General features: G+C 40.8%; 1 protein-coding gene across 1 annotated transcript in view; it reads right to left on the reverse strand.

The window, feature by feature from the left end:
- RGS4 (regulator of G protein signaling 4) overlaps positions 1–19,780 on the reverse strand; it is a 145,050-nt gene extending 125,270 nt beyond the window's left edge. The window contains exons 1-2 of the mRNA XM_059854846.1: positions 19,746–19,780; positions 3,610–3,656 (exon numbers count right to left, since the gene is read on the reverse strand). The gene's annotated coding sequence lies outside the window, so the exon portion shown is untranslated. The remainder of the gene's footprint in view (positions 1–3,609; positions 3,657–19,745) is intronic.
- Between the last annotated feature and the right edge of the window lie 4,990 nt (positions 19,781–24,770).

Consider the following 24,770-nt stretch of genomic DNA (forward strand, 5'->3'; position numbering starts at 1 on the left):
CAGCAGAGTTTTTCTGTAGCCCCCAAAAATGATCAGCTTTTTCAAAATCAGATAAAATCCATGTTGCTCAGGATGCTGGCAGTGGCTGAGGCTGTGCTTAATTTCAGCTGCATGGCTTCCAGGGCTCACCTCTGGAAGGCCCTCAAACTCCCCAGCAATTTCCTCCAGCCCCTCCCAACCCAATGACTGGTGCAAACACCCCCCCTTTCATCCATGATGAGCCTTGCAATCCCCTTGCCAGTGGCAGAAAGATTTCTCCTGCAAGAACAAGCTCTCCAGGTGATCTCATGAGGTGCAATCACTAACAGCCAAATTTAATTACGAAAGCATTTAAAAATACTGAAACAGTGTTAATTGAGGTGGAGTACAGGCTGGGAATGACATCCATCAGTTTTGGAGGCCCACTTGTGTTTCCAGGAGCCAATCACAATAAATAACAAGCTACCAGTTCATCCTGTGTTCATTCAAAGCCAGAGGTTGATGTCTTAAATCCCCACAATACACAGCTTTGGGTTATGCCACAAGGAGCTTCCAGATCCCAACAAAACCTTGGTGATATAATGGTTTCATCCACAGCTGCTGTGTGGAAGAAAAAGTCCCTGTTAAATTTGGTTACACACAGCTGAACAGAAGGGAGATGAGGCAGTCAGGAATCTGTTATTTTAGATAGACCTCTGAAAAACAAATTGAGGACTTTGGGGGTTCAAGCCACTCAGTGTCCAGGCAACAGGCTTTAAAAGTGTTTTCCTTTCAACTCTGGAAAACAATTTCACCACAAGAGCTAAGAAATCTTCACCAGCAGCAGCTCAGATACCACTGATTTTTATCAAAACCAATAAGACTAGTGAAATTGCCATTTTCTTCTTTCAAAAGAAAGCTACCAACAGCTTCTGATAAAGAGAAAGCATTAATATACAGAGTGCCTGTAGCCAGGGCAACTGAACTTCTCAGCTGAGCAAAGACTTTTCATTTCTGATAAGAAAGCAAGCAAGTAATAAAGACATCCATAGGAATGTTGCCTTTGGTTTGTGGATACGTTTATGCCAGAAAATCAGAATAACACAGGAAACCAAACTTATTGATCTTGCTTATTAGCAGGGTGAGAGACCGAGGAGGGAAGGAAAGGCAAGAAAGCTGAGGTTCATCAGGTACATCTCTAACTGCCACACATCTCCAAGAGTTATTTGCCCATAGTAAGTTGTTCCATTACTTATCATGTGGATCTGGTGAACGATCTGATGCTAAGCTTCAACTCCTTTATGTCAAGCTTCAAATCATCATGCCCCCCAAAGTGGGGGAAAATAAGAGCACCATTACTATATGGAATCATCATGCTCATATAGAAGCACAGGTCACATTACAGGTGTAATTGAAATAAATCCAAGTTTAACGTCTGTGATGCTGAACCACAAGAATCCTTCAGAGGCTTTAGATGAGATGTAAAGATTACACCAGTTATCTCCTCATCATGCACAGCACACCACAGGGCCCTTCTGTCCCTTCCATCAGATACGGGCCAAAGCCCTACCCAAAAGCAACTGAGAGCAAAGTTAGTTTAATCAAGAACAAACTTTGCATTTCCAGGCAATCCTACATGAATTACAATACTTGGAACAGAAAACCCAACAATAAAAGTGAAATGGGCAGCATGTACTTGCCACTGTAATTGGAGTAAGAGAGATTAAAATGTCTACCCACTGTGCAAATAAAGGATCAAAGCAAACACCATTGCTTCCTAGTTCCCAGGAGGTGAGTTTTGCTTTTTTCTTGTTTTGTTTGCTTAAATAAAGTGTTGTTTATTCATTCTCCCATCTTTCAATAGAGCCATGAATGTCCCCAGTCAACGAGGCATGCTTCCTCCCAGGGTACTTGGAAAAGCACTGCACATTTGGAGAACTCTGTCACAAACATTTATTCAATGGTTTCTTCAGAACACCATTCATGTGATCCCTCTCAGGCTTTCTGTTTGGCTTTTTTTTGCCTCCCCTGAAGCCGGGACTGCAGGAGAAAAAGCACTTGCTACCTGGGGAGACCCAACAGGCTTGGCCATGCAGAAAACCTCTTACTAGGGAAAGGAACGAGAGGCTGATAGCTTCTGCAATAAGATGTAAAACAACACAGGAGTAATGATGTAAAAATTACACCCTCCTCTGCACCAGCATTGCTTCTGGAGGAAAAACTGCTGTGTAAATTTTTGCCCATTTTCCCCTGTGAAAGATCCCAGCAGCCCAGCTGCAGCTCATGGCCCTAGGGCAGACAAAGCCCCCTGAATGAGAGACATCCACCTCACCTTCCTGGCCAGAGGTACCCCAGAAGGAGCAGGAGCTGGGAAAGACAGGGCCTTGACTACTCTACCCAGGCTACAATGTGTGTCAGATTAAGACACCAAAACCACTGTAAAATTGACATAAGAAAAGAGTTGGGGGTTTCCCTGCAATCAATTGATTTTGGTTACGTTTAAAACCATGTTTCCCTTCCAGCTTCTGAAAAGAAAGTCTTAAAAAAAAAATATTTGAATATATTTTAGAAAAGGAAGATTTGTTTGAAAGGGTGAGTGATACCATTCAGAAAGACATAATTAAGAGATAAATAGGTTTTAGCCACCTTGACCCAGGACACTAACAGCCACTACTGATCTAAGTCCTTCCAGACTCCTGGCAGATTAAGGATACTTTGGGTTTATGTTGTAAACAAAGAAATTAAAGGCAGCTTATGAGAGAACTTTCACACAAATCCACACACAGAGAACAGGATGGGAATACCAAGACTAGTCTCCAGAAGGAGAGAAAATGCAGCAATTGGCTTCTCAGTAACCTGGTTCTGACAAGCAGAAGCTGTACCACAGAGATCTTGCCAGATGTAACACACAAAAAAATAAAATCTCAAACACAAAACTCACTCCAGCTTACCAACATTGCTTTTTTGCCAATGCCAGAAGTACAAAATAGTTCAGAACAAAATCAAATTTGCTTGCAGATTTATGACCATGACATCAATCCTCTGTGGCACTTACTTGTTTGCCTTGTTTTTCTTTACAGATATTATTTTCTGTAACATGGTAGCAATATACCAAAAAACATAACTATAAAGAAGGTTAATGATAAGCCAAGCTAGGTTTCTGTGTCATAAAACTAAACCACAACCTTCTTTTGTATACATTTCCAGTATCAAAAAACATTTTCTTTACATCCCCTTTCTATAATTCTTTCCAATATAATGCTTCAGATTAAAGTACAGAAATGTACTCCAACATTAATTTTATTCAAGAAAAATCTTAGTGAAAAAAATTTCAGAATTTTCATTGGTCATTGTCCACAACTAAAGGCCCTCATACTTCTAAAAGGCATATCCCAATGACTTTTTTTTAACCGTGTAATGTTTGAAAGCATTTTTAAAGTCACTCAAGCCCCAATTTTAATGCAAGAAAATATGTGGTGTAACCTTCTCTCTTTTTCTTCTCCCCTTCTCCTTCTTTATGGCAACAAAATGCAAAAACTAAACACACAAAGGAGGACAGAAATAAAGAACATATAACATGGCTTGTTCACATTGGCAGGCGGTGCACTTTTTGGATAAATGAAACTTATTTCAGTGGAAAACCTGACTTACCTGTTGCGATGCAAAAATTTGAAGACAATCAAGGCTGGAAAGCAGAGCTGAAAATATAAGAAACAAGAATATTAATGGCATTTTTCCCAAAGGCAGATGCTCCTACTGTGCAAAGTAGTTGGAGAAATAACAGCTCACACAATGACATAAAATTCCCACTGTCTTGTGATGAATTTAGTGGTACCTGTAGCAAACCCAACCCTAACTGAGTCTAAAACAAGTGTTGCATTTTATGTTAGACATCATTGCATGTAGACTATGATACAACCAAAATGCTGCAGCTCTTAAGTGAGACCCTTCCAGATTCTGGATTGGATTTTGAAAGCATATTAGATGATAAAAGTGAAGAACTAACACTTTCCCTGGCTTTATTTTCTGTTATTTCTGGTTTTGACAGAGTCCCGGTAAACAGCTTCAGGAACATAAGGCCTTCCACAGGTAAGCAGCCAGTGCAGCTCACTAAGAGCCAAGGAGCAAAGGGCCATTTCTGGGAGCTTTCAGAGCAGGTCTGGGCTCAGATCTGGTGTCATTGTCTTCTGCTGAGCATCCCTGGGTGCAGGGCACACAGCAGAAGGCAGCACATGTAGAACTTGGCTGAAAGCTCTTTCCCCAGAAACAGCACAAAGACAAGTTTTAAACAGGTCCGTGTAGTGCTGGAAAATGCTGCTAGCCAGACTCAAAGCATCAGCTTTGTAAAACCACCTGAGCTCAATTAGCTTATTAACTTATTAACTATCTTTAATAAGTTACTGAGCAGTGAGTACCTCCTGTCTCCCAGGTAGTAGCTCAAATCCATACCCCTGCCCACCAAGTTAATTTCTCAGTGGTTATGGGAAGCATTACAATTAAAGGTTTATTAAAAGTGAATAGAGATGCAGAAAGGAAACAGAACTGATAAGAGAAATCTTTTGCATGCTCTGGCTGGACATACCTTAGCCTTCTGTTGAGCCTACAGATTGTACTGAGCCTTCAGTATTGAACCTTAGAGTACTTTGCAAGCAGAAATAAGCTTGACTGGCTCATTACCAAAGCAGACACTAGTTCTTACCTGTGCTAGAAGATGTACAAGTCATAAAGCAACAGGTAAAGACAGACTCATAGCCCTGCAGCAGGCCCAGACCCCATGAACCCAAGGGGTCTGTGTAAGGCCCTTTGTCAGCAGCTCAGCACACTGGCAGAGCCAGGTGGTTTCTGCCTGCCACCACTGCTGGTTTTCTAGGTGCTGAAATATCCACACCAATGTCACCCCAGTGCTCCCTAGACTTTGCTTCTCTGAACCTCCAATGGGCTGAACTGGCTTCACAAGCTTTGTTATAAGTACAGCTTCCCTCATGGTTGAGCGACATGACATCCACCCAGGAGGTACGAAACAATGCAGGTTCTGTTTTTTCTTCTCCCTGAAGGGGTTCAAGCCCACACTGTAGGGAACTTCTGAAAGATTATTCAATTGATCACCTACTTTAGCTATTTACTTACATTGTATTTTACTACTCAACATATCTACTTAAAACCATGGCACTAGAATTCAATGGAGCTCACCTTCAGGTTTTATACCTAGCCCTCTGTACTGGAGAAGCTTCCTGTAGGAATGCTTTAGGCTCAGCTGCTCAGATGATTTGATGCAAATATCCTTTTAGTGAATTAGAAAAGTAACTCAGCATAGCTTTCAAATTTTAAAACACTCTACTATATATTTTATACCAAGGGCTTAAATAAACCCTTTACATTAATTTCTTATTTTCAAATACATCCACCACACAAACCCTCCTCTAACTTCAGCATCTTTATATAACAGCAGTTAATTGCTCAATTAGCAGTTATCAAATCACCTGTTTACCATTTAGGACAGTCCAAAACTGATAGGGAATGAAGACTGTGAGCAGCAGCAGCTGCTAAATGAGCTGTTTAACCCCACCTACTGTGGGGCAGGAACTGCCACTTGTTTCAAATTGGGCTACCCTTACTCAAACTACCTATACAGCTAATTTTGGATGTCAGCACATCCTCACAAGGTTATGGCATATTTTTCCTGGTATTTCCTGTCTATGGTGTTCTCCAACATTTATTTCTGTCCAGATCGAAGAACTGCATTTCATTTACAAGTACATATCCTTGGTGTGACAAGAAAACACGGTGTTAGACTTGGGTTTGCAAGACCCCTTGACATAACAACGTGCTTGAAATACTAGAGAAACCTAAACTAGCCCTTCCAGTAGGGACCATTAACTGAAGGAGAACTTCCTGCTTGCAGTCTCTCTCTCCAGGAAAACAGCTCTCTGCTCTTCTTATAAAGCAGCTGAGCAATCTCTAGGAATCTGTAGGTTTCTATTGCAAAGATTTGTAGCCAAATCTTTGCAATAGAAACTTCTCTGCTGATTTGTAATCACTATCAGCAAAAGTAGGAAAGCATTACAGAGCCTGCCAATTAATTCAGCACAAATTTTCAGTAAAGACGGACCTGTGGAAAGCCCTGGCCAAATTCCTTCTCAGTTCAGAGACCATACAGAGCAGGAGATTAAAATGTGATGATCTGAGCCTGTCCTTGTTTTCTTTATACAAATTTCATCACAGGACAGCCATCACAATTCCTGCCTGGAGAATCCATCAAGTAGCAATGGCTCATACATTTCACTTCAAGAAAACTGTGCCAAACTTCTCCAAAAACCAGCTGCCAAAACTTAGATTCTTGTCTGTGCTTGTAGTTGTATGACCCATATTTGATTTCCTCCAACGTGTTTTGGTTTAGAGGCAGGAATCACAACTGCACAAGGTTTTAATTAGATATTTGGTCACTCTGCTCTTTCCTGAATTCCAGCCATTTCCTTACATGCTCATACACAAAGTTGGAAGCTTTTAGGGAGGCAGAGTGAAACATAAACCTCCCCAAGCTAACAACAGATAACTAAATCCCTATGGTAGCATAAGAAATCATTTCAGCAGGAGCAGTCCTTAGCCAAAAAGCTGGAGTTTAGCAGGTAACTGACAAGTGTGCACATGGCTGAGTCAATACTGGCTGGTAAAAAAGCAATTTTAAGGAGCTGCTGTGATTTTCACATCACACATGGCTGCTACAGTATGTCTTGACAAATAGTAATGTAGTTTTGTCTAAAAGTGTTGTATTAATTTCCAGTAATAGTAGTGCATTCTCAATATCAGTTTAAGAAAGGGGGTGGAACAAAAAGTGCATCTGATGCCCATGAAAATATTTTCTTTCCAAATCCAATTAGTCTGTAAAATACGCCTTGTTGATTAAATTCTGGCATCAGGCTAAGAAACAGTCTGAACTTACAAGAGAATGTGAGATAACACTAATTTTCATAACTTTTGTGGTTCAGTACATTCAGTTTGTGCAGCTTTTTAAGATTTATTGCAATTTCTGCTCAGCTCAGGAGTGTCCTACACAAAGGAATTGTCTCACCTACAGTCTGAGCTCCATGGAAATGGACAAACAGAATTGTGTATACTTTCTCCTGCTTATCTTTCACTTAGTTCAGTCTTCAGTATTTGTAGCATTTATAGTATTTTTGCAATCCACAAATACTGTCCCTATTTCTTAAGTTCCCTTTTAGCTCACAAAAGGAAGGGAAAATGTTTCTGTGGAGAAAAAAAATTCCTTTGCAAGAGCACACTAAGCCTGTGGGAAATCAGGACTCCTGTACAACTGACCAATATGATTAAGCAGAAGCTGTTTGTTGTTTACATTATGCACTTATACATTCTAAGCCTACTGCACACACTGATCACACATTTCTTATTGGAGTCTTTCTTGTCCACGCATTCTGTATGCCCTTCTCAGAATATGTGATTGGTTACAGTCCAGGTGGCTCAGAGCACTCTGTTAGCTCCTTGTGATCTTGGAATTCAGTTTCTCAGCTTCTTTCTTACTTTAGCACAGTTTATGTCTTAATAACCTTGATGAATTCCAGAGAGCCCTGAGAAAATTCTGGTAAGAACAGTTACAAGCGAAATGGCTGGTGCACCCTGTAGTCTGAGCTGTTCAGATACATTGCTACATAAGCCCTACAGCCCTTCTGTATATGTACAGCTCAAAACTCTGCAGCAAGCCCTGGCTGCAAGCACGGGCATTATAAAAATAACCAATTCATCCTCAAAGGAACTGCTTGCCAAATTTACTTGTCCGAAACCAGCATCCCAGTTCCTATTCCACTCTAAACATGCACACACTTGAAAGCAAGAAGTTATGGCACTCTGCAGCCCACATTTTAACCAGCATCCTTCCAGATCTCCTCAATGTCTCTTTTCCTTTTTCTACCTCTTACATTTTGCTGCTACCATTCTGCTGTCTTGCAGTTATGTTCTCAAATAAATTATCTCCAAATTTTATCCTTCCTCTATTAGACGAAGGACCATTTTGTGTCCCACGACTTAACTTATTCTTTCCTTTCCTATTGCAGAGATTACTCAGCTGATAATGAAACAACTGCTAAAACCTCACAGCCACAGCCTTGACCTGATATGCTGTGCATCTTGATAGAGTCTCAGGTGCTGGCAGCTGAGTTCTCAGCCCTGCAGACAGCTGAAGGCAGGAACTGCTGTATTCATCCAGAGAATGAGGTCTCTGCTCTTCAGCTGCATTTTAAGGACATTTTCCACAGACTTTGACAGGACTGCAGCAGTTCCATGTTTTTGTCATGAGTTTGCTAGTAAAGCTAGTCACACATGCTAGAGGAGGTCACTCAGACCTTGAATGCATCCTTCTGTGTAAGATTCCTAGTCTCATCCCTATGAACTGATGATTAAATAAACATTTTGATTAATAATGAAAAATATTAATTTTATGCAATGTAACATTTATCAGAGAAGTTTACCTGGAAATAATGGCCAATATTTACACCATGATTACCAAGATAAAGCCGGGAAATCACAAACAGGAAAAAGTTGTTATATTTTATGGGCTAAACAAATCCTCTGACTCATTCTCTGAGCATTAAAAGACTAAGCACAATGCTTTTCTGGCCACAGGGTAATGGGAAATTAGACAACAAGCAGAGGGCTGTAACAATATGGTCTTCCTGGAATTAGTTCCTTACAGTCATCAACAATACTTGTGAACAGGTTGCATTTTGTGGCTCAGTATCTCTATGGCAATGATTATTCATGAGGGCTCTATATTCAATCCACAGGGAGTAAGGAAATGTTTACAAATATTGGCAGGTAAGAGAACCTCCCTGAGACACTCCAGCGGGGGAATTGCCCCTCCAGCTTGGGAGCTGCTGCCTCTGGGCCTCTGGACTGTAGAAGTTTTGAAATCCCCAGCCAAAGTGGTGGGGTCATGCCTGAGAGGCTGTTCTTGGAAAATAACAAAGCCCACCTTGCTTATTATTAATATAATCTTTAAATATGCTTTTATTTGTCACTAGGTGTACAAGCAGTTTTTCCCCTAGACAATGATAAGTTGTGAATGTTTGCTCTCATGAAGACAGAAGAATAATTTCTACCTCACCCACTCTTTCCACCCTCCTCCAGAAAAGAAGAGCAACTCCTGCCTGCAAACCATTCTGTCCTTTTCTTGGTTGTTTTGGGGAGTTTGGGGGTTAGGGGTTTTTTTTTTTTATGTTTCTGTGGGGTTTTGGAAGTCTTGTTAGGGTTTTTTGTTTGGTTTTTAAAAATTATCTTTCCTTGAGGGTCAGTTCTTTAAATCTGGCTTATTGATGGCGTGGGGGTTTTGGCTTTTTGTTTTTTTAACACAGTCCAAGAGTGTCCTCTTCTCTTGCCTACCTGGCACTTCTGAATTTTCTGAGCTTATACGAAAGAATTTTCTTCTCTCCAAACAGGCTCCATGATGCTCTTCATGTCCAAAAAGCTTTCCCTGGGATTCAGAATGGAAGATGTCTCTGACACTGAGCCTAGAGCCACATACAGAAAACTAAGCCAATGACTCCGCATAATTTTTCCTTTGCTTCCCCTGTTTACAGACAAACTATACAGATGTTAAGTGGGGCCATCTTAAATCTTCTGGTCAACACCGTGATTTTGCACAAAAGTGTATTAACTTCCCATCTTAAACAACTACCCAAAAATAAGCTAAACTAAACAATGCTTTTAGTCTTTAACTTTACTCCAGTATCAGAGGACTGTTATTCAAAAAACATCTCACTGGAAGAGGGTTTTATAAAGCCTCTTCTGTCTGGTTACGAGAAGAGCGGAGATTCAGGACTCAGAATGTCTCCTAGAAGGGTTCAGGAACACATAATCACGGAATGATTATATACAGGTGCTTTTATTGAAGAGCTCTGGGTGTCAGGGGTACAGATCCAAATCTGACTCCGACATGGGTTCAGGATGAATACGTTTTTATACCCTTATTGCTACATAACTACATATTAATTTTTAATCTTATATTGTTCTATTGTGCACATTGATTTCATCCGAACATGGATTTTGTAATTTCCATCAAACCCTCCAAACCTAATTTCTCATAATTCTTGTTACGATTAAACAATAATTATATCCAATTACCAAATAATCATTGCATTTAACAATCTGATCATCTATCATAGTCATTAAATGATTATACTACAGGTGCAGTTTTGCATGATCCAGTAAAGCCTAACATTTTCCCAGGGCCTACCAGGCCTAACCTTTTTCCAACTCCCCTGAATATCCCATGATTTCAGAAACATTTATCCTTATACTGTCAGAAGTACCACACAATCATAGGTGAAATGGAAGACAAATGTTTTGGAAATAAGACAACAGTTATCTTTTCCTGAGAACTGGAAATCTGGTCATTGAGGTTGGCTCCTGTTAGGAGAAGACCCTCCTGGATTCCTTAAGCATCTTTGCCACTAATATGTAATAACTCTAAGCAGCAAAGCTGTACAGCATGATAGGTTTGACTGTTAGTGATCCTACACAATGAGAAGAAAATGACACATGACAGAAACAGTGCATTTTTGAATTTTCAACATCCCCATGATATCCATTTACAGCAAACCAAGCAAAACTCCCATCTTTATACCACCAAAGCCAAGCTAAAATATAGTCAGTTTCACTGATTGTTTACACTCTTGCAGGCACTGAAAACTTTCCTGCATGAATATTTGCAGGTAGTTGCTGATACCTTCTGAGGCACTTGCTGCCTTATTAAAATTAGGAAGCAATAATTCTAGAGGACAGATCATATTCTTACAACTTTTACACACATCCCACACTTCCACAAAATACTGGGTTGTAAATTTGGTGTCAAGTTTTTCTTCTAATGAAGAATTTCTAGTTTAAAAAAGCCCAGACAAGGAGCTGATCTTATTCCAGTTGTAGCAATTCTCACATTGCTAGAGCAAGCCTGGAGACGCGAGAGCACCCTCACTGCTTGGATAGAGCAGGAATATTTTTCAGGTCATTCTTAGAATATATTTGAAGAAAAGGAGTTAAGGCAACACTCTTGTTATTAATTCTTGCTTCTTTCCCATCAAACTTGCAAGAAGAAACTTTGCTGGAAAAGGAGCTCTGGCTGCCTTCCTTTTTCTGCTATTTTAAATCTACCTGTGGCCAATCCTTTCGATACTGCACTGCAAGAGACAGGAACATTTAATTAAAGCAGCCCAAAGAGCCTTTAAATATCATACTGGGAAGTTTGTTTTCCACTTTTTAAATATGAGATTGGATTATTTTAGCATCTTCCTGCAGTGAGACTCCTTATCTCTTTCAGATTTTGGAATGCATGTGATCAAAATAATACTAATGTTCTCCAAAGTATCTTCTAAAAATGTAAGATGTACGTGCCTCTTGGAGCTTGTGCCTCTCCTGTTCCTTCCCAGGGACTGCAGGAATGTGAGAGCTTCAGAACTGAAATCTTTACTACACAAGTGGATTGCTTTTATTTTTAACAAGCCCCCCAAATACAACTTGCTTGCCCTGTGTATATTAAACCAGCACTAAAACTAAGCCACTGCCAGTGCAGCCTGACCACAGCAGGACCCATGACAAGCTCAAACCCTGCAACAGAGATGGGATGTGCTGTTGAAGCCCCTGCTTTCTGAAATGCACCTGCAATCCTGTCTGTAGTGCTCAGCCCATATAGCACACACACAAAAACATTCCTTTCATATTGAACCTTGTTAGCCAAGCCTTTGGGCCATGCCATGGCCTTCAATAATATTTACAGCCCCTGTCCCCAGCTCCATCTCTTAATAAAATGCAGCTGAGGACACCACCACCACCTGCTCTGGCAGCTTTGCTGGCCAGCCAGGATCCTTCTAAGCAGTGCTGTTGCCTGCCTGTGCTGACCCCTCTGCTCAGCCCCAGCTGAGGCTGACAGCTGCTCTTGGAACATTTGTGTAGGCTGCACTGCACTGGGATTCCTGCCACAGCACTTCTGACCTGTTGCTATATTCCCAAGAGCTAGTTTGTTATCTTGGGGAAAAAAAAGTCAATAAATAGAACAAATAAATCAGAAACACAGGCATATTTTTATTTGAAAGTTAAAACCTGGCCATCTCACAAGTACTCTGAACTGTGCCAAGTGTATTTTAATGGTGCACATAATAATAATAAAAAAGAGTATTTTATGTCATCTGTATCCATGGTGAAATTTGCTGATCAGAAATATGGAAATACTGGTGTTTTCTGCTTGTAAAGGAAAGAAATAATAACCAGCTTCTGCAGTGTCCATCAGGGTTAAAAGGAAATGTTTCACAGAGCAGAGAAGTGTTTTTAAATGTTTTCCTTAATCCAGATGCAATGTTGGACTTCTTTTTTCTTTTAATAATTACAGAGTCCCAAGGAAAACAAAGGGAAAAGTCATGATTCCAGATGCAGGCTAAACATTGTGCCATGGGGCCACTTCAAATCTTTCAACCCAACTCTGTTTTTCATTGTTACAAAACACACTTCTGAAAACTGGCTTCATCCTTATTGCATCAATTATCACCAAAAAGGAGAAGTCACTTGATCAACAAAATACCTGTTTTTCCTTCTAAATGTCTGCCCCTCAAAATATAATTTGTAGGTGTCCCAAACTCCAGGCAAGGAATTTGCACAGGAGCAATCTTTACATTTCTTAGGGCATAATGTCATCCAGCAAAGGCAATGCAGGACATAAAGATGTGTAGAGGGTGATTGCAGAGGGTGATCTTGTCCCCCAATGAGTTGCAGCTGGACCAGTTGCTGAAGACTGGAGGCAGGCCTGATCTTGACAGGCTACACCTGTAATCAATAAGAACTAGTGCTACATAAGAGTAAGGAAAGAGGAGTGAGAGGAGTCAGATTACTGTGAGGACCTGGAAAAGTCAGTGTGTATAGGACCTGCCTGTGAGGAACACTAATAAGGTATGAAGCTCTGATAATATGAAATCCTTGTGCTATGATGATGACATTAGAACCTATGCCATCTAAGACAACAAAGATGCACTGACAGGAGCTTTACCCTGAACCCTGTTCTCATTATTCCTCTCAGGTCAGATGCAGTGACTGGGAAAGGGACAAGAGCACTAGTTTGGCAATGGAGTAGCCAGAGGACAGATCACATCCAGAGGCTACATGAAGGTCAGACTCAGAGAAGCAAGACCACCCCCTGCAGAAACAAATCACCATTTGATGTGTTTAGCTTTCAGGTGAAACCCCAGCCCTATACATCCCTTTTTCGGATGCACAGGGAGTGAGGCTGAGCTGGCCTCTTCCAGCAGGAACATCTGGGAGTTCCAGAGACTGAAATGGCTCATGTTTGAAGTCACAAATAGTTGTTACATCCCATAATAGAAACATGGTTCTGTAAACATATTTTTTCTCTTTTGCAAAAATTAATTGTCAAGCAATTGCCCCATTTTTCTTCTTCCTTCCATATTAGGACAGTAGTTTTCATATGGAAAAGACAAAGATGAATCCAAACTTTCCACTCTCAGAGTAAATTAGTCCTTACACTGTGATAAACAAACATAAGTGACTTCTTTGTTTCTTCTGTAGGTAACATCTTGCCTTGCCTTCCAGGAATGGCAAGTCCATGGCTGACATTCCTTCAATCTTTTTCCCGGAATACGACTTGCTGATCTCAACATTTTCATTGCCTCATATGTTGCAAAGTTTTGACATCCATGACACAAAGATATAAATTACCAAGCACAAAATAAATCTCTCAGATGGAGAACCTGTATACCTCGGAGCCAAAAAAGTTACAAATGTTATAACTGAAATAAGGAACTGTTTCCCAGTGAAGAACACACAGTCATTTGTTCCTGCCCTGTCATTCCAGTGATACTCATGGCTGTAAAAGCAGTAAAACACTCAGCTAAAGTGACATTTTAGGTTCAGAAAACACTCTAAATCATCCAAATTTTTGATGTGCCTTTAGGCACAATCCCACATTTTTTTTAAGAGGAGGAGAGGAGGGTTTGACAAAAAATGAGGTATTGAAAGAGATTAGCAGATTTGGCAAAGAGGAAATGCAGCAGCCTGGTATTGCAAGGTGCCTTCCTGGCACATCCCTGTTTGCCCTCTTCCCACCTGAGGTGCCATGGTAGTGCTTTTTCCCCTTCTCAGATGGCTCCTGATGCTTTTCTGCCCCTGTCTACCCACAAGTAGCATGAATCATTAGATTTGATATATGCCATAAGCTATGAAACTCACTAATAGATTTTTTGTATAGGCGCCTTCCTCAGCATCTTTTGTGCCACAAGTCCTGTTTCATAAACAAAATAAGGGTGAAGCTTAGCATACACCATTAGATATTAGTGCACTGCTAAGGGCAGGAATAATCCAAGGTCAGCTGGCAATATTTCAGAAAAACACTGAAAATCCCTCTTGATGTCCAAATCAATAAACAAGAACCTACTGACATTTTTCTTGCAGGAGAAAAAAAACATCTGCTGTATTTTCTCTAAGGGCTTCTCTTGCCTTCAGGCTCTTTGTATATTAATGCAGCTGCCTGGAAGATTTTCTATGCAGCCTGCAAAATATTTCAAACATATGAAAAAATATCATCTGCAATGGTAGACTTGGACAGCTAACAGAGTCAGCTGATGTGGCTGGAAGGACAGATATGGTCACTGGCTGCAAGTCCAGCCAGGAGCCACTGAAAATCCAGCAGAGGAAGCTGGGAAGAGCTCACCTCTGTACCACCTGCCTGGTGACTGCCAGAGAGCCTGGCAAAATGGAGGAATAGTCTGGGAACAGCACAAAAGACATTCTTACTGAGATTGCATATCCTAGCAAGATGTTATCCTTTGAAAGAATCAGCCTTTTCTATCAGAAAACCAATCAGTTGGAACACTTCCAAACAGCTCCAGTATCCAGCTGAGTCATTCCTGTTTTTCTACCCATCTTCCAGCTAATTACCTCCAGCTAAGACAACACATTGAGATGTTCTACCTCTGCAGGTAGCATCTCTTGGCCAGCTGAACACAAACTGCCAAAACCAGGATGTCTGTCAGCAGCTGCTGTGGACTATTTGTCATCATCCCCTGCTGCTTATTAAACACAGGCTCCTAACCCAGCCATTATATGTGGTTTTGTTTCTTGTAAAAGATTAACTTATTTTTCTCACTTCTTTTATTTTTAACTGATAAACATTTTACAAGTGACAGGATACTAAATAATTTTGCTTATCTGATTTTATCTATGCCTCATCTTCTAAACATACTTAGAACATCTCTTTCTAATTTTACCCTGGGTCGAAGTCCTTGGCACTTAAAATCTCTCTTTTGGCTCAGCTGACAGGACTAACTGGACGTGATTATTTATACAGCTGTGTGAATGTTCGTGGTCCTCTAACCAAATAAAGTATAGGGTCTGAGTCTAGCAAAATCTTGCACACGAACAAGTTCCTTACTTGTAGAGTTTTCAAGGGTAAATGCTTTTTTAAGCCCTAATTTTATGGTGGTGTGAGCAATAAATAAAACTTGTAAGAGCACAGAAAATGTGACAGTGGGGCAGAGTACTGCCTTCTCTCAGTCCTGCACTCAGTCTCCAGCGGTGGTGAAGTAAACAGGTAGGGAAAGCACAAAAGTCTGTTTTCTTGCTCTGTTCCCCTCACAGTGGTTCTGCATTCACACCTATTACAATAGGGATTTTAGAGCATCCCCATACTTTTCAGCATCTCTTTGTGGATCTGTTGTCCATGAATTTACTTGGACACAGTGACTGGCCCACCCCATAGCCTCCGATGGAAGCCAGTTCCAGGTGGTCACTACCTGCTGGCTGAAGACAGGTTTGCTTTTGTTCTAATTGCTCTCTTACTGTTTGTATCAAGTGATCCCCTAACTGTAGTTTCACCTCTTAGGTCATTGTAATTTCCCTTCTTTGCACTGTCTCCTTCCTCATGTTAGATAAGCCCAAACCAACTGTCCTTTAGTACCCATTTATAGACCTATTGCCCATGGACATCCCAGCCCGCTCCCAGCAAGAACTAAGGCAGGAAATAACAAAAAAAAGCAAAAGGAAGATGTACCATCACCACATTTTCTAGTGGCTCTGAACATGACATTCCAAAAAGGGCAGCAATTAAGCATCAAACACTAATTACCTTGTAATGTTTTTTGTCTTGCATCTTGAGCACTCGCAACATTTCTTGAGCAAATTCACATTCAACTACTGACTAAAATTTGGTTAGGAAAAATGAAAAAAGGCAATAGGAGCAAAAGTAATGTTTCAGTAGTTCACAAAATCCATGTGAAAATGCATGTCTAGGAAATGGAAAGTGCCTTGTGCAGCTCTGAAAATGGCATTGGAGTAACTAAGGAACTAGCAGAAAAGAAACTCAGTTTATCCAGGAGCTGATGAAAACTCAGCCTGGTAATGACTGAGCAAAGGCTGACTGTGGCAAAGTAAACAACACAAAAGGATATTTCTACCTAGAGAGGATTTAGCCTCAAAATGGTTACAGAAACAGAATTATTGAAGCTCGCAATCTCTCTCCCTAAAACTATCCTAAATTCCAAAGAGCACAAAATGTTGTTATCACACTCTGAGAACATTCCAGGTCAAATTGAACTTGGCTGTAGATGATGATAATTTCACATGCATTTGAGTCTGCTTTGTGAAAGGGTTGTTTTAAAAAAGTATACCTATTTAAAACCCTCAAGTGAATTAAGCAGGAAGCTCAAGGTAATTACATTGATGGCTTAAAACTTTCAAAGGTTCCACATATCTTAAGGAAAAGAAGTCCCTGAGCATGTAAACCTTTGCTAATTAATGACAAAGACATGAGACAAAAGACAGAAAACAACCTCTACTTCTCCAAAAAGTGATGCAGGTCAAGGCACTGCATGAGTTAGTACAGTGCACTTTCTTCTGCACTGTTCACCATGAATTAAAAACTTCACCGTGTTCCTCAAATGCATCCCAGCATTCTGTGGTTTGAGTCACCCTCTAAGAAGGGGGGTGACAAACAGCAGGGCAAAATACAGGCCAATATAGCAACTTCTGAGATTGCAAAATCCAACAGTCCTCTGTTGCTGTAAAAATAACGAGATGCTTTGCAGATAACAATTTCTTTTAGATTTCCGAAAAAAATAGAAACCTAACTCAACTCTCCTTTATGTACTCCAGAAGAGGTTATGTTGCAGACAGGACTGTTTTAACTCAGAGTCAGTAAAGCACAACCATTTTAAAGTTCATTAATTTTGCAAAAAGGGCATCTGCTGGCATTTACATGATCTACTTTCTATACTCTTGCAAAATAGTGTATAATTTGTTAATGCGATGAAACCACAATTACTGTTTAATCTTTCTGATCCAGTCCTCAGATCACACTTTCAGCTAGGTGCAGCTTATGCAGAGCAAAGTAAGTGAGGATAAAGCTACACCACAGGTTAGAATAACCAAAATAGGCACCCAGAAATTTTCAGGATGCTTCATACCTTTCAATTTTCCCCAGGGTATTTATAGGCTGAAGGGAAATCTTGGAGCTCTTTGTTGGCAGCTTTCTTACCTAGGAGAGTTCACAGAGCTGGAAAATTGCTGTAAATCTGCTAAATGGTACCTCATGACCAGGTACCATAGGGGATTGGGGAAAACATTCTCAGCTCCTTGTCTCATTATCATTTGGGTAAATATTTATAAATAAATATGCCCTTAAACTTGAGTAATTGCAAATGGTAATAACCCACTGCTTTTAAAAGCTTAAAACATTGGATCAGTATTGCTATTTCACTGAGGGTTTGAAAAAAAGAAAGAAAATAAATATAATCAGAGCAGCACAGAATGCACAGTTCTCGGAGTGGAAAGAAAACATGAAAAGTAAAATAATAAAAGTAAAAATACAGAGAGAGAAACATTCAGTCTCATTATTCAGAAGGCACTTTCCAGCTGCCAGCATCACTTCAAAGCTCTTGCTGAGCCCGGAGGGGGGTTCATACACAGGAAGAAAAAAGCCACAGATTGATTTCTCTACAGAAGATAAGCCATGAGTGTTCACCTGTCTGGGAAGGGAACAGCATCCAAAGGGAGCTCGCAGCCTTGCAGGGCAGGCACTGCCCTCAGACAGTGCCACAGCCCTTGCAGGGTGACAGCCAGCTGTGACCAATAGAGGGCTGGAGCCAGGGCTCCCGGGACTCAGCCCAGCTGTGCGGGACATTAGCACCTGGCTGTTCCACACAGAAGGTGCTCCTGGGCTGGCTGCAGGAGCAGGCAGTACAGACCCACAGTGGGAAAGGCTCCTTTCTCACCCCTCCATATAACCTCTTCCCTTTCTGGCCCCAGCTGTGTTTGAGTATACATTTGTGATGTAGATTTTCAGTCATGCCAGGGAAAATGGAGGTTCATAGAGAGCAAGGAACAACCTGCATGCTTCTGAGGGCTACTCTGCTAAGAGGGGGTCCAGCCATAACAGGAGTTTTGCCAGAGGTGCCAGCAGGCCATGTCAGATCCTGCAGAAAAGCTACACAAACACATGTGCCACAGCTGAGAAATACTGCTTTTCACCTCTACAGCCATCATGGTAACCCAGCTCCATCGCCAAGGCAGCCAGCCCAAACTACAGCAGCCACATTGCAGGTCTGACTGTATCTGTGCTTTCCTGATTGTCCCGGGCTGGCTATATGAAGCTTGTATCCCCAGTTGTCTTGTTCTGTTTATGCTGAATAATAAGTTTTGCACCTTTAAGACTTGTTCCAGAGAGCAAAGGGGGGAGAGAAGAAGTGCGCAGTTTGTTTTCAGACACTGCACTCACTCCTCCACATTCCTGCTCCTGGACTGTGTGGTCTGCAGATGGACAGAAAGCGGGACAGAGCTCTCCTTTGCTTTTAGTTAGTTTTAGCTAGCTGAGGCAGAGAAGTTCCCTGGACTTCTTTTTCTTGGAACTGTTTGAACCTGCTCTGGACTGAACACCGACCTGTGGCCACCGAGCCGGGCCTGGGCAGCGGCATTTCCAGCACAGAGGGACTGATAAGAGACTGAGTGAGCTGAGCTACAGCCCATGGAGGTACTTTCTGAGTTTGTCATCTCTTTGGAGCAGCAAGAGGTTTTATTGTTTTAAATTGTTCTTTTTTTTTGTGCTGGTGAATGCTTTGCCTGTTAAATAAACAGGTTTTTTCCAGTTTCCTCCAAAGAAATATTTTCCTGAACCAGTTGGGGTAGGGGCCGCTTGAAATCTCTTTCTAGAGTAACCCCTTTAGAGGTTTTCTCCCAAATTTGTCCTAAACCAGGGCATTGATCCACTTCCCCCCAGTCAGAAAGTACTCGCTGTAACAACATAACAAATACATGTTGATTCTTCACTCAGAAACTTAAAAGAATGCAGACAGGCAAGCAAAACCCAGTCTTACTAGATTTCCTCTGATGAGGGAGAAAAAAACACCTGGGGATGTAGTTTAATAGAAACCTGTTGATTTCTCAGCTGTATTTAACACCAAAAAAAAAAAGAAAATTACCTGGCTAGTAATGCCTAATAAATGTAAATGCAAACTGGCAAAGAAAACAAAAGTAGCTTGATTTGAGTGCACTTTGAGTTGTAACAAAATAATATCTTGTTTCAATTTGTTTTAATAGAAGCAAATTAAATAATAGTGGCAGATAGTACTAGTAGAAGAAAATTTAGTAAAGATTCAAAGTACTATGCCTGTATGATGCACACGGGGCCGTTGTGTAATACCTGCTGCAAACCCAAAAGCACAGCAGAGAACCTCACCACATCCTTCTTTATTCTCCATTTACTTGAAGAGAAACTGTCAATGCAAAAATACCTTCTAGCTTCAAGAATCTTTCCCTGTGTCAAGTTCCAAATCTCTCTTCGCTGCTCATTGTGTACGGATTGGAGTAGTTGTCTGGAATAAAGAAAATACTTATGCAAAGAAGGAATTCCATAATACATAGAAAAAAAATTGTCCTCATGTTTCCTGTAGGCAAAGCAAGCAGAACATAATCAATACAGTGGACGTTAGTTATTCAATGGATATTGGTATAGGACACAGCAGAAGGTAATTTCCTCCAGATAATTTTTGTTCTTCTTTTCATTACCCCTTGCAATTTTCCTATGCATCCTATGATTCCTAATATGTTCACATATATCCCAGAGAGCTGATGTGAGCCCTCTTGTCCCCTGGTTTCTCTCTCAGTTATAAACTGGCCAGGAATGTTGTCCCATTCTTCAAATAACCATTTCTGTTGGAAAACTACTAGAAAAACAAACTTACATAAAACAAAGACATTAGGTAAACAACTTGATTTAAAAAAAAAAAATCCATAGTAACTAAACATCAGTTTAATGTAAAATGTGAAATAAGTTCACTGTTCCAGAGCTTGAACTGCAGCTCATGTGCCACACCTCAGAGCGACACGCATCAGGAAAAATACAGAAAGATCCTATTTTGAAGTGTGTGTTTACAAACTGCCACCCACTTGGTTTCTTTTTTGAGAGAGTTAAGAGAAGCTTCCTGGAAGGAGCAGGTGAAATCACAGCCAACATCACAGAGCACCCCCTCCTCTGCACTAGTTCATCTTGGAAAAGATGAACCTGTGAGGAGAGAAGTGCTGAACAGACAAGTTCAACTCTCCTCTCTGTCATCTCTAATTAACCTGTCCCATCCTTTAAGAACTGGCAAGATTTCTTTTTTCCTCTTTAAATTATCTCTTTGGTATGTTTTAGTACTTCTAGCCAGTGAAAAAATGGTAAATTTTTGTTGATTCTTTTGTTAATTCAGGTTTCTTGCTCTCTTTTCACAATGATGCATCAAGAAATCCTTGAAGAGCTTTCTTGAGAAATACCAAGGGCCTGATGTAGAGATCGCATCACAGCTCCTAACTGGAAGCTGTGTCACAGTGTGACTTCTTTAAAAAGGAGTTCGCCAGAACAGTCAATGAGTTATTTGCAGCCTCTCAAAATTCTGAGTGCAACCCGTAGTAACATACAGTCCTGCACTGGCATTTTCTAGCACTGCAAGCAGCCCAGAAAATGCAAAATTTCTTTAATGCAAAATTACCTGTCACTGCTGTTTGCTGTGACAATAAGTGTTCTGACTACATCTAGTACTGAAATGTCAGCAATAATAGCTTTACTAATTTCTGTGGAATTTTACCCAACATTTATTCAGACAGAAGAAATTATTTTATCATTCTCTCCACATATTTTTATAGGTTTGGACCTGTATTTTCCACACTGAATGATTCACCTAAAATCAGCTATGAATTGCCCTGCTCTGAAGGCCTGTTAGAATGCTGAACTAATAAAAAAAAAGTTCTTGGGGAACCGTGTACCTGCCTACAGGGCTTGGAGGACTGGGACATTATTTTGCAACATTTAGGGAATGACTAATCTGTCAAGGTACTTGGTTATGTCTGTCTTCCAGACTGCCCCTAAAACACCCTGGTTATGGTCTGACCTCCTCAGTGTACTCTTAAAATAGGCAAGAGGGAATTTCCTCACTTCGATGAGGACAAATTTCATCCTGTCTTTCCTTTATCTCCTAGCCTTCACTCTGGGAGTAGCCCACAGGGTGCCACTGTGGGACTAATAACCTTGTAGAGGGAACCTTCATTCTGGCCTTTTCTGACTCCAGAGAGTTTACCCTACAAATTTGGAAGTTGTTCTTGTCAGTATGATGACGAAAAAGGCTGTAAGGCTGCCCTTCCTGAGATGGCAGGGATGCCATCCTGACTTTGATAAGCAGATTTGCTCAGACAGTGCTTCCTCTCCTCTCCATTGCCATGCAGCCTTTATCACATCTCAAAGACATTCATTACCTTTCTACTCTTCACCAAAAAGCCTATGTGGCAATGCTGAAAGCGATAAAAAGAAAATATCACCCTAAAATAATTTGAAATAAATGAAAAAATTTCCACTGACAAATTTGAAATTTTGCTACTGTTTTGTTTTTTTTTTTTCCCCACTAAAAAGTGTAATTTAACTTCTGCTAGTTCTATCCAGCATGGAGATCAAGGTGTACCAAGATGTGGGCTTTTTAAAACTTTTTTGCCCATTTCAAAATAAGAAAGAAATTTTATCTCATTTCAAAATAAGAACTTGTTTTTACTTCTTATTTTCAACGCTTATTTAAATTTGAACTTTTAAGGTGGTGCACAAATGGTAATACTCCTATACTCTGATCTCTAGCTATCTTGCTGCTGTGCTCCTGACAGTGTCCACCGGTGGGAATTGTAAAAGGAAGTGATTGTCTAAGCCACAGAGACTTTCTGAATCAAAGTCTGACTAACGCCATTCAGGTATTTGCAGAGACTTTTATTAACATGGATTAAAGAGTCATCGGAAGGGCTGTGTGCTGACTGTGTTACATGCAGGTAATATGATAATGATGGTGCCCACATCCAGATTTAGCAAACATATTTGATTGTTTAATGTCCCTCTGCACACCCAGGTTAACAAACACAGTCTTTGTGGAGGCAGGGGGCAAAAGAGGTTGCAAGTGGAAAAGGACATGGAGCCAGTGTTCTGCATTACCTGGTTAACCTCAAACAAGATTAATCACCTCTCTTCACTTGAGATGCTGACCCAGCTTGTATCTGCTAAGAAAACTTCATTATTAAAAATAACCTGCATCTTGCTAAGCTCCTTGCTTTCTGGTTTGACAAAAGGCATAAGGAATTTGAGAATGTCCTGTCCTTTAAAATGCAGACTCTATTAACAGGTCTCCTTTCAGCTTTTTTTGCAGTAGGGATAAAGGAGATCTGATACAAGCAGGACAGCCATCCCTGCTTCCCAGGGAACCTGCTCTTCCAATTCCTTCCTGCTGCTGTCCAGTATCTCCTTCAAAACCAACATGTCCAAATGTCCAGGGGCAGAGGGTGAATCACAATTTAGGCTCAATGCCTAAATTCATTTTCTTTTCACAGCATCACTAAAATAGAGACCCACACATCCACACAACAGCAACCCTGTATGTAGACACACAGTCACAGCTGATCCACTTGACAAATTTCAGCTCTATTTTTAAAACTTTTATAAACTAATGTCAGTGTTTATGTAAAACAAGGTGGCTGAGGGCTGGGACTGATGAGCTCTCAGAGAACCCTGTCTAGTTTATACGTTACTCAGAGGATTTTGCTGCTAAGTGAAATAAGATCCATTTGTAATGAGATATATTTTATTTTTTATTTAGGAAAGACTGAGCATATGATTGGTCCAATGTTAATCCATAGTAGTGCTAAATTTAGATCCAGAAATGACTTCTGGTGATTTGCACTTTTGGAGATTTATGGCTGGAAAATAATACCGGGGGAAGTACAACAGCCTGTCAGGCACAGCCTGCAGGGCCAGAGTCAGAGAATGCAACAACTTAACTTTAGCAATCTCCAAGCAATTAAAAAAACACAAAACAAATAAACAAACAAAAATTTAAAACCCAACCCAAAAAAAATCCAAAGAAAACAACACTCCTTACTACATGCAATTGAAATTCTAACAGGAGCTAGAAAGGCAGAACACAATGAACAGGATTAGTATTAGACCTAGGCTTTGAGTGAACTTCTTGATTTATCAAAAAAATGAGAAAGAGTGGCAATTTTAATATTCAGAACGATTCATTTAGAAATTTGTGCCCTATCACACAGCCTGAGCTTGGCTGCTGTTATTCAGCAATGCACAGCACAAAGCCTTCACTGGCACCATAGCTGGGCACATCTGTGCTCCTCTGCACTGATGCAGATCAGTCCTTGCACTTCAGAGAAAACACAGACTGAAAGGGAGGTATGAACAGAGGGTCACGATGTGGTGTGCTTTGCTGACCTCCTGTTCTGATGCTTACGTGAATCATCTCACAGCCCAGCACAGGATTGTACAGCTGTACATTCAAGAACAATAAACATACAGGAAACTTCACCTGTGTCATTTGCAATTTGCATTACAAAACAGAAAGACAAGCTCAACATCTTGTTCCTTCTTTTGAATGTGATTTTTCAGCTACTCTTAGCTGAGGGTCCAAAAGACATCCCTCAAATAATTCCCATGCGTGGTTTGAACTACCATGCAAAAGCATGTTCTATCCTCCTGGCTTTATGAAACTCAGCTATAAACTCTGGACCACTTTTCCTGTGTCCTACCAGCCAAGTAAAAGAAAGAAACAAGGGTTGGCATTTCACAAAATGCAGATATGGATTTAAGTATCATTCAGTGAGAACAACTCGCTGACGGCTTCAAAAGATCAGCGTAGCTATTGCGACATAGAACATAACCGAGATGGAAAAATCCTATCTTCTCCCTGGGACGTTTCTTGCCTGTGTTACAGTCCCCTGTACATCCAAACATCCCTGGTGCCCGTAGGAATTGTATAAGCAGGAAAAGAACAGAACATTCTCAAGAAAGGCTCTGAAAAGCAATGTGTGATCTCCAGGGTGAGCACTTGTGCCATTAAATGTCTGACATCAGATTTTGCTGCAGGCGATGGCAAATTTGTCACCTATTTCAATAGCAAAGTTTGGGTTTTGGGCTCTGGGCTCTCCTCCCACCGCTTTCCCTCGGCCGTGTCCTTTGCCAATGAGATCAGTGGGGAAGAAATATATGGACGCTTTAAGGAGGATGTAAAGAAAAAGCTTAAGCACTATGTTTGCATTTGTCCTCAGCCACCAAGAGCTTCCCTTTTTCCAAAGGGCAGAGGTCAGCACACCCAGAGGCAGATCTGCAGTGCTGCCCTGGTCACTTCTTGGAGCCACTCACCCCGTTCCTATGAAAAGAATCACACCTTGGAGACACAGATTTTCCAGCAGCACTCCACATTGCACTGTGCTAACACACCTGAACCTGTATTGCACTTGCAACC

This window comes from Haemorhous mexicanus, chromosome 9 (genome assembly GCF_027477595.1).
Source record: "Haemorhous mexicanus isolate bHaeMex1 chromosome 9, bHaeMex1.pri, whole genome shotgun sequence".
NCBI classification, from domain to species: domain Eukaryota; kingdom Metazoa; phylum Chordata; class Aves; order Passeriformes; family Fringillidae; genus Haemorhous; species Haemorhous mexicanus.